This window comes from Episyrphus balteatus, chromosome 2 (genome assembly GCF_945859705.1).
Source record: "Episyrphus balteatus chromosome 2, idEpiBalt1.1, whole genome shotgun sequence".
NCBI lineage: Eukaryota > Metazoa > Arthropoda > Insecta > Diptera > Syrphidae > Episyrphus > Episyrphus balteatus.
In genome coordinates, this window is record NC_079135.1 from 56,126,113 (window position 1) to 56,133,040 (window position 6,928).

Genomic DNA, 6,928 nt, shown 5'->3' on the forward strand with positions numbered 1-6,928 from the left:
ATTTCCCACTTTTTCACTTTTTAGGTCATTCTTGTTATGGCTTTAACATAAAAAAAACGTTGTCGTGCGACGCAGTTGGTGTGGCAAAGCCTTAAGAATTGATTTGTTTGATTAAAAAATGTGGATTCTCACTTTCAAAGGGATGTTTTGCTTAAAATGTCACTGCCACACAGTACCACGGATTACCTTTTTACTGCTGTATACTGTGAAGTGTGAAGATCAACACCTGAACGCACCTTTAATAAATGTGAACCTATCTTTAATCATTAATAAATATCTGAACGCATGTTTGATATAGGTGTTAAAACTGGTATGCAAATTGGTTAACCAAATTAGGGTACAACAGCATCTTACTGATGAGTCCAACTGTTGTGCCTGGGCGAAACGCATTATTTAGGACTACAGGTCAAAAACAAAACATCAAATTGAATTTATTTCATAAGGTCCATAAAACAAAAACAAATTCTTGTTTACGTTTTCTTCTTGTTCTTAATATCAGCCAGACCACGGGCAATATTCTTTTTAGGTGCACGAATTTAATCAAATTCCCCTTAAATAATATAGTTTACAGTGAGTTTTCACTGTAAAATATATATATAAGTGTTGGTAATCGTCAACTACAAATTTTGTGTATAAGAAGGGTACAACAGCATCTTACTGATGAGCCCAACTGTTGTGCCTGGGCGAAACGCATTATTTTGGACTACAGGTCAAAAACAAAACATCGAAAAAATTATTTATAAAAAATTAGTTTTTTAAAAAACGGCTCTAACGATTTAGAAATTTTTTTTTTTTTAAATGCTTCTTTATAAATAAATTAAACTGCATACTTCGTTTGGAGGTCGATTTCATTTAAAAAAATTTTTTTTTTTTTCATTTGAAGAACGAATTTTATGTTTTTTTAATGTTTTTACTTTCATATTAATTTACCACATTTGTATAAAAAAGTCTTAACAATTTTAGCAATTTGAATTCCAAGAAGTACGTGCGACCCAGTCGTACATTTTATTTTTATATATTGAACTTTGAATGGCTACACCGAAAAAAAAATTGATAATAACAGCTATCAAATTAACATTTTGCAGTGACAAAAGTCGTCCAACAATTGAAATATCAATTTTAATATTTTATCATATCATTTTGACATTTTTTAATTACAGGTGGAATAGTGAAAATTTCACTTTGACAATTAAAATATCATTTTGACATTTTTTTAAGTTTAAGTGGATAGTAAAAAAATTTCTTTTTGACAATTAAAATGTCAATTTTGACTAGATTTTACGTTTTAGTTTATTATAATTAAACCTATTTCTTTCCTTTTCATTTTTATTATTTTTATGATTTTAAGAATTTTCTTTCTTTTTTCAAAATATTACTGAAAGTGAATATTCTTTACAAAATAGTAGTGATATTATTTTTTCTATTATGGGTGATATAATTGTTTTGTTATTTTCTACCAAACTATGAGAAGTAAAATCTTAGTGCCGATCAAATTTTCTCAGTAAATCATACATTTTACTTCGAAAAAAGACAAAGCGCCTTTAAATTAGTACACATTAATATTTTTTTATTTAATATTTTTCAATAATTTGGAATGAGAAATTGATATGAAAAAATGATAATAAAATATCAAAAAAAAATTCCAAAATGTGACATTTAAATATCATCCTGATAATAAAAATATTGTTTTAACATTTTAAATATCATAAAACACATTTTATAGAGCATTTTTGGCTGATATTTTAAAAAATGTTAATTTGATATTTAAAAAATGTTAAATTGATATTGGTTTTTTTTTTCGGTGTATTAAGAAATGAATAATCATTTTTAGCAAAAAAACAAAACCGACTTCCATGGATCAAAACTGGGTTTTATGGTTTTTAAAATAGTTCCTATGGCTAAAAGTGAACGAAATTGAAATGGGACCACACTGCAGCCACCAGCTTTCCAATACAAAAAGAATTATCAAAATTGGTTCACTCAGTCCAAAGTTATGCGGTAACAAACATAAAAAAAAAAAAAAAAAAAAAATACAGACGAATTGAATACCTCCTCCTTTTTGGAAGTCGGTAAAAAAAAGGTAACCGTCTAACTTTTTTGGTTTTGGTTTGATGGAAGATTGCACAACGTTGTTTAATCATTGAATTTAAAAAAATTAACATTTACTTTTTTATTTTTGATCTATGGCGGTACCCACTGTGAAGGCGCCAGTATCGCAATCTCACAAATTTAAGTGTAAAATAGACTTTATGATTTACTTCTAAGTTCCATAACGAATAACATGAATGACTATTTTCTTAATAAAAAAAAAAAACTAAGAAACTACAATTTATACTTAAAGAAAAAAAAAATCACAACTAGCAGTGTAAAAAATGCAAACTAACAAAATAAGTATAAAATGAAAACAAAGTTTGTTACTATTATTAATTTAAATTTTGTATAAAAATTTACTATAAATTAAAAAGTATCCTCTTAAGATTCGTATTGATTAAGACAAAATTCAAATTTTTTTAAATGAAATTTGACTTCAATTTTATTATTGTTTAATTTAATCAAACAATAACTTACAAAAATACAATTATTTGAAACTTACATCAAAGAAATACAAAACGAATTCGGATACAATATTTATTTTTATTCATATGTATACTTTTTTGTATGTATGCACGTATTATAATTGAAATCTTAAACTGCTAATTAAGTTTACTTACTTTTTATACTCCTAAAAGTTATGTACATAGATACATTGAATTTAAATTTATTTTTGATTTTATTTGCAAAGTTTTTATTTTTATAAGTATTTATAGCATTATGGGTTTCACGTTATATTTTATTATCTATAATTATTTTTTGACATTATATTTCAAGGCATTTGATTTCAGACTTCCTAGTGTAAAACTATAATCAATGGTTTTTTAACTATACTGCATGTTTTAATGTTGTTAAACAATTTAATTAAAAATATATAAAACGATAGGAAATACATTTTAAATGTGAATATATAAATGTATATAAAGCATACCTAGGTAGCATTTTTTATATAACTAATATTTTGTTCAAGAAATGTTTTTACATTTGTGTTTTTCATTTTTTTTAATCCGAATTTTTTGGCCCTAAATTCAATACTAAATGATAAATACTATTAAGAAAAGTCGTGTTTTTTCTACAACTTAGTAGTAACTCATGTTGTGTTTTTAAGACAAATAATTACACAAGTAAGTATTTGCTTTTTTTTTGTTTAGTGAATGAAATAAAAAAATGAGTAGATATAGAGAGTTGTAGAAAAGACTGGGCTAATATATTTAAATGAAAAACTGAGCATAGAGATATTTGTTTGATATCACTCAAAGCTAATTTTGTGTCATCATCTCATTCTTTCATTGTGTCTATAGCAGTGTTTTATTACTCATGTGGGTCTGGATCAGGATCAATTCTACACGTAATCATGCTTTCTATCGGGATCATTTTTATTGAAACAAAAAGGAGTTCCCTTCTGATCAACAGATGGTTTTTTTGTGCGCCGGTAGTTAGAAAAATAAGAGATAAGGCTTGAGTTGGATAATAAACAAATATGGGCTAAAAAGAGAGGAATATATATATAAATCTGTTTCTATTTTGATCCTGATCATGATCTATCTATAATATGGATCATTGGTTATAATAAGAAGAAGGTAGTCAAAACTTAATAAAAAATATTTGAGTATAAAGGGGACTACCTACTACCAGTTGATGAGGGCACCTCTGGTGTTATAACAAACTGTTAAGGAAGTTTTGTTTCCTTTTTCTTAATATTATAAAAGTAAAATTATCCCCCTACCTTGAATTCGTTGAATTCGAGATCGAACTTGGTTTGTTGAGAGCCAGTGTAAATTAGATACTTTAAAATATTTATAGTTTCTTTAGTTTTATTTTGCGTTACTGTCAGATTTATACCAGTTTGAATACCAATAATTTTTGTATGTCACGACATCAGATTTCACTTAATAGCAGAAGTTATCCATTTCTAAAATAGAGATCGAAGCTGGGGCCCTATTTTGTAAAACGATTATAGTTGAAACTACTTCGTTCTTGTTCACATGCAATCAGGTATTACGATAATCGTTTTATTTCACTTGCTTAGAATAATTTGCCAAACTTCGAAGACAATTTTATTTATTAAACATGAAATATTAACATACTTAAATATTAAAAGGAAGTACAAAACAAAACAATAAAACAAACAACTGATCTCAATATTCATGTCCAATTGGCAATGGCAGAGATAAGGTTCTCGCAAAGATGATTTTCTTTTTTAAACCCAATAAATAAATAGTCAAAATAAAAAAAAATAGATTTTGTTTCTTTACTAATTGATTGACAGCTTTTCATAGACGTGAAGTTGGATGCGCTTGAAAAAAACATGGATTATTTATCGTTTTACATAGTGACTAACGTTGTCAATGGTATCGTTGTTTTGCCCTTCGTTTCGTAATACAAAACAGGGCCCTTGATAAAAATCAAACATGACATTACGATATGAAAGAGATTGGAGCCATATCATAAACGGATGGGAAGATTCAGTTCGATCATGGTAGAGATTCTTCAAATTGATTTCTTCTTGAACGAAAATATGTGGATGCCTGTCGAATTGAAACGGTTGGAACGGTTCATTTATACACAAAAGTAACACTACTAAAGCCACAACTGCATCGAAACACAAAGTGAAAAAAGGACAAACAATTTTTAAAACATTAAATTAACTTTAATTTTGAACCGCCAAATTAATATAAATTTGTTTTCGCTATTTTTAATTTTTTATATTTTGTTTCGATGGCTAATAAAAGGATAATAAAAGTAAAAGTTATTACCAAAAATAAAATATTTAAAAACTTAATTCTTAGATTTTTTAAATAAATACATTTCATTAAAAAAAAATTTAAAAAAAAAAACCGAACAAAACAAAGCAAGCAATTTTTACTTTTTCTTACTACAGAAAAATTAACCGACATTCTTATAATTTATATCAATTCAAAATAAGGTATCGAATCAAATGCTGTTTTCAAGTGAATTGATCAGAAAAATATTTTTTTTGTTATTTTTTATTTAACTAGGTACCTATCTTATTTTTTAATTCTTTTTGTCAATAAATCTAGATTATTGTTTTTTTTTTTAACGTTTGAACCAATGTATGACACAGAAAGACAGACAGACAGATAATAATATTATAGGTCCGTTTTAAAATGTGTGCATTATACTAAACATATACACGACCTTTTATAGCACGACGTTGCTGTACCTAGTTGAAAAAAATCGTTTTCTATGAATAATTTTTCCAACAAAAAAAAAATTCAAAATAAATTTTGTATCTATTGCATAATATAATAACGAACAATTAAAACCAAAAATTCGATATCCTGTTTTCGAACATTTGATTTTTCAAAAAAAAAAATAATCAAAACATTTATTGTTTCAAAATTTTATTTTTGATTAAAACTGTATAAATGCTTTCATGTAAGAAATTTCGTTTGAATTCAACTTGTCCCTAATATAAAGAATAAAAAAAAACGGCTCTGTGACAAATACTGTTTATAATGATTTTCAAAGGAAAAAAATATTATTTTTGTCTAAAATTAACATTTTTATATTAAAATCGTTGGAGCCTTTTACTGTCATAACACCTGTACCGTCATGTTTGGTCCTAAAAAACTACTTCCAAAAAACACTCTGTATACATTATCCAAAAACTGGTATATACCAAGTTTGAAGAGAAATGACCCATCCGTATCTAACAGGGACTTGCGGGATCTGAAGTTTAATAGTTATCTCAAATTGTTTTTTTTTTTTTGAATGCATAGCTAGATAAGGTAAAATTAAAGGGTGATTCTTGGGACGATCTATCTGAAAATTTGATTCCTCTTAGAAATGATTTAAGAAAAATGTCGTATGGGTTAACGAGTATCGTTGAAATAAAACGGTTATCGTAATACCTAATCGCATTTGAACAAGAACGATAATCGTAATCAGCGATAATCGTTTTACCAAATAGAGCCCCTGGTTTTTCTATTCGTAAAAAAGAGTAGGTGCAAGTCGCACTAAATTTTAGTTAAAAATTCTCTCCGAAAACACGGATCAAATTTTGAAATAATTTGGTATGGTAGCTTAACTTGAGCTTTGTCCGTCTGCATAACGTATGGATTGTTTTCATTTTTCAGGTTTTGAATTTTACTTTTTGTTTTTTTTTTTTTTAATTTCCGAACTCACTAACGGCCATATTATTCACTCTGGATTAAGTTTGGATTAATCTTAATTTTAAATCCAATCCATTAAATCTGAATTTCATAAATCCAAGGATTTAATTTTTTGTTCATATTATTCACTCAAAAAAAATTATGTGATTATTCAATAAATTTTGTATAATTTGAATTCATCTTTATTTTTCCTTCACAAAATACTTTTTGATAAAAAACAACTGAACACTGTGAAAATGAATTTTACATATGGATTTATAAAGTTAAACAGTCCTCCAGAGAGCAGTTTAAATTTGTTTGGATTTAAAAAATTGGATGTAAGATTGGATTTAAGTAGTGAATATTATGGAATTGGATTTATTTTTGACATTTGACATTGTTTACATCCAGATGTATTTTTTAAACTAGTGAATAATATGGCCGTAATTGTTCCACTTGGGCCTGCTTTAAACAAGTCGGCTCTCTAGGTGTAGGGAATAGATGCTCTTCGTTGATGCTGTTTGTTGAAGACCGGAAGTGTCTTCAGACATTTAGTGCACTGCACTGTTTTTTTTTTTTTTTTCAAATATTCTAGAATATTCTACTAAGTACAAATGCACATCAATACTTTTGTCTTTCGAGTATGCTCACGTTAATTGTTCACATTCAGGGGCGTACACACCATTGGGGCAAGCGGGGCGGTGCCCCCAATAGAGAAGGCA